We start from the raw sequence: 4,833 nt of genomic DNA, 5'->3' as shown, positions 1-4,833 counted from the left end.
TTGTGAGCAAAAGTAACTTCAAAACTGCCTTAAATACAGAAGTGTGGAGATTTGAGGGTATAAAGAATCATTTATAGTTGTGTTTTGTAAAATTACTGATCTTTAGGTTGAGGAAAAGGGTTAAAGGCCATGATTTCTACAGTTATTTTTCTCTTCCAATTGGCAAATCAAACACATTTTACAAATGTGTTCATTGTAATAAGCAGATAACTACATAGCCTTCCTTTGATAAAGGATCTGAACTACAAAATATCCTTATAATGTATTTTTAAGTTTGAATGTGTTCTTGTTAAATTAATTGGCAAATGTTTGATTACTTATATATTAACTTTATACTAGACTCTGTGGTAAGTACAAAAGAATTAAGATAGACTTAAAAACCAAAAGAATAACCCAGCAGGTGTGGTTGAGCGTGGACCTATGAATCACGAGGTCATGGTTTGATTCTCGGTCAGGGCACATGCCCAGGTTTCGGGCTCCATCCTCAGTTGGGGGTGAACTGGAGGCAGCCAATCGGTGATTCTCTCTCATCTCTCCCTCTCCTTTCCTCTCTGAAATCAATAAAAATATATTAAAAACAAAACAAAAACAAAAAGAATAAATCTAAATCTTAGGAGAATAGGACCATTTGTTTTTATCTTTATATTCTTGATGTCTAGCACAGGGCCCATTAATAGTAGACATTTACTAAAGGTTAAATGAATGAATAGATGAATGAGAAGGACTTTGATGGTTGCCCTCAAGAAACTAGAGCCCTTAGATAAATAAGATGCATATACAGAAAACCAGACTAAAATAATAGACAATAATATTGTGTGCTCAATAAATATAATTTATAAGTATTATAATTTGAAGGAAATACTAAAACAGTTTTCAGCCATGGTATTTGGCGTGCTATTAGAATTTATAGTTACATGGTCAGGTGAAGTCTTCTTGAAGAAAGTGGGACGTGAACAAATTCTAAATGATTGGTAGGATTTGGGTATGAATATGGGAGGCTTCATAGGTGAGAACATCACGACATCACCACTGATAGAGGGATAAGAAAACATGTTTATGGGCCAATAAGAAAAATGCCCTTATTGGAAAACATTAAACTATAATAAGATTGCATTGGTCGGTGGTGCTTAGACAGAAGAGTTTAGACTCCCAAATTGCAATTTTGTTGTTTATCACCAGAACTGATTTGAATGCTTCTAGCCATAGCCATCTGCCAGTAGTCTGCATGGTATACTGCCTCTCAGCTATTTGCTCAGATGGTTTGACAGATGCATAGGTGGCAAGGATTGGTGCTGTTAGTATCAGTAAACCTGCCCTCTGTGAAAGCTGCCAAACCAGCATGATTTTAAGCTTTATGTCTAATGGTGGTGTTAAATACAAAAAATATAATTTTAAATGGTGTGGGATAGGCTAGGCTTGCCTTATTTAGAGGTTACCATTGCAGCTGTTACCAGACTGGATGGTATCTCTGCTTACTCCACACCCTACTTACTCAACCCCCTGAGATGCCAGAATCAATTGATGACATCTTTGCCCACTGATAAAACATATCTTTAGAGAAGGGGCCATGCATTATCACGAATGCATTTCTTAGTCTTTTCCTAAGACCAGGATTTAATAGAAAAGTAGGTAGAAAGGGAGCAAAACAGTCTGGAGGGCAGAGAAGGGGCTTGAAGAACTAATGGCAAATTTCATCCACATTACACTTTTGCTCAGGGCTTCACCTGGAGAGAATTACAGATTGGTTTAATAGTATCGTGAATGCTTGTACTAGTATATTAGGATTGAATTTAGTGATTGAATAGAACTGTACACTATGGACTGGTGATGAGAATAATTGAGTTCTTATTCTACCCTTGCCTGTTAATTAGCTATGTGATTTTCAAAAAAAATAGTTTTTAAAAAAATATTTATTGATTTCAGAGAGGAAAAGAGGGAGGGAGGGAGGGAGAGAGAGAGAGAGAGAGAGAAAAACATCAATGATGAGAGAATAATTGATCAGCTGCCTCCTGCACGCCCCACACTGGGAATTGAGCTTGCAACCTGGGCATGTGCCCTGACCGGGAATCGAGCCTGTGGCCTCCTGGGTCATAGGTTGACATTCAACCACAGAGCCACACCAGCTGGGCTATTTTCTTTCTTGAGAAAATATTACAAGAACCAAGTGAAATAACCTTTGAGTTCTCTTTTAGTCTTAAAATTTTGTGAATCTCTGTGAGCAATGGAATAACAACTTTCAGTGAAGTTCATGGATACATATAATTAAACCCCTAACAATAGCAATTCGTATAAAAATAATTAAGGGATGTGTTTATGTTTCTAATAGAGTTAAGCTGACAGTTCACAGGGTATATACTTTCTCTTTTATAAGCTAGAAGTATCTTTTTGCTGTACTGATCAGTTCTTGGTTAGCTTTATTATATGTTATTGTGATTATATAGTATATTTAAAAACTATACAATTTATATGAGCTGTCCAGGGACAAGCATTGTTGATTGATTTGAGTTCCTCAATAGTTTTTTAAAAAAAATGTAATGTATATTTTTTATTGATTTCAAAGAGGAAGGGAGAGGGAGAGACAGAAACAATGATGAGAATCATTGATTGGCTGCCTCCTGCACGCCCTCCACTGGGGATTGAGCATGCAACCCTGGCATGTGCCCTTGACCAGAATCAAACCTGGAACCTTTCAGTCCTCAGGCTGAAGCTCTATCCACTGAGCCAAACCAGCTGGGGCCTCAATAGTTTTTATTGATCTAGTAGAAGTAGAATTAGACTGTAAATGCTTCAACATTGAGATATAGTAACAATTCAATATGAAATACACCTTTCAACAGGTACCTACTTATAAGCTATCTGATTTGGTAGAGCCCCCAGAATGCTAGAATAGGTCTGGGATGGCTAATCTAGCTTAACATGTCTCTGTTAGGACCCCTGTTTTACTAGGGGACTGATGACTGAAGGCACAAGGCCAGACTTACTAATTCTTTATGCTGGAGTCAGCCTCTGCCCTGTCCCAGAGCAGAGTTCAGTCCCCAGATTTGTTTGGGGGTTGGGTTGCCTTGTCCTTCCAAGATGATCTGGGGCTAAGTCTGGATCCCTCACGGTGACCACAAATTGTACTTTTCCTTCTTCTGTAATTTTGTATCAAGGACATGGGTATGGAGGTAGGGGGAAGAAAATCAAATGTCACTTGATTGAGCATCTGCCCGTTGTTAGACAATATTTAGGAAAATGACTAGTAAATTAGAATTATGTGACATAAAAGAATTTCAGAAGAGAGCAGCAGTGTTAGGTGATTAGAATTAGATTAAAGACTTACAATTTTTATATGTAGTATTCTTGATGGAGTGATTAAGTGTTAAAAAACTATGATTAAAGATGTTCTCATTTAAACACTGGCTAAAGATGAAATAATTTTAACTGTTTATCCACTGTTAAAACACATACTTTTAGAGAATGGTGTGCATTAAGCTAACTGTGAATGAATTTTTCAATCTTTTCTTAAGACCAAGATTTAATAGAGAGGTGGGTATATAGAACATAAACTCTGTCTTGGCACAGTTGAATTTTTTGGCTAGTGAGAATTACATATCTCTAGAATTGTTTTATGATAGTTTTAAGAAACATGCTTCAGCATTAAAGTGTCCTTAAAAACATTGCATTATATCATAAGAGTCTGACTGTAGAAGAATGCAACTGTATTACAGTGGATAAATTTTTTATGACTACAGCCAATGGATGTTAAATAAAAAATGATAGCTTCTTGGATTTGGTTGCAGTGTCAAGTTGTGACTGAAAAATACTAGATTCATAGACTTGGGGTAGAAAGATAATAGGACACTTAGCTTGAGAGGCAGCAAATGTTTTGCATACTTTATAAGAGAGATGAGAATCTCGAGTGTAGTTTTGCATCATTTATTAATGGTAGAACCACTTAGTTGAAATGAATGAAGAGTAGAGTCTTACTATTTTATCTTCATTTGCTCAGCTGGTGTAAAGGAGGATGATTGGTTATTAAATTAATCTTTGGCTGCATTTGTGTGGGGAACACTTATTTGGCAATCAACCCCCCCCCCCCCCCCCAGAGGTAGAGATAGATCTGCCTTAAGAAATCACTTTATTGAAGTATAATTTATATATATTAAATTTATCCATTTTAAGTATATAGTTCAGTGAATCTAACAAATATATAAATATCTGTACAATCAGATTTATCTATTTATCTTGACTCTGCTGTCAAGATATAGAAAATTTCCATGACTCCAAAAAGTTCCCTGTGTCCCTTCCTAGTCAGTCCATACCTGTGTCCCCACCCAAGACAACCTCTGAACTCCTCCTCACCACCACACATCAGATTTGTACTTTCTAGAATTTCATATGTATAGAATCATAAAGCAGGGACTCTTATGTTTGGCTTCCTGACTCAGCATATTGTTTTTGAGATTCATCCATCTTATATCAATAATTCATTCCTTTCCATTGCTGAATAGTATTCTATTGTAGTGTTTTAGATATACTATGATTTAATTATTCACTTGCTAATGGACCTTTGTGCTAGTTTTATTTTTTTATACCATGAATAAAGCTTTTGTGGACATCAAGTACAAGTCTCTGTGTGTACATAGTAAGTTTATGTATAACCTTATTTTTTAATATTTTCAGAGAAGAAGGAAGAAGGAGAGAGAGAAAGAAACATCAATGATGAGAGAAAATCATTGATTGGTTGCCTCCTGCACGCCCCTAACTGGCAGCAACCTGGGCGTGTGCCCTGACCGGGAATGGAACCATGACTTTTTGGTTCATAGTTCGACGCTCAACCACTGAACCACG

The sequence above is a fragment of the Myotis yumanensis genome, unplaced genomic scaffold, assembly GCF_028538775.1.
Source record: "Myotis yumanensis isolate MYYU_CA2020_CCGP unplaced genomic scaffold, mMyoYum1.0.hap1 SCAF_19, whole genome shotgun sequence".
NCBI lineage: Eukaryota > Metazoa > Chordata > Mammalia > Chiroptera > Vespertilionidae > Myotis > Myotis yumanensis.
This window is presented reverse-complemented; position numbering follows the sequence as displayed.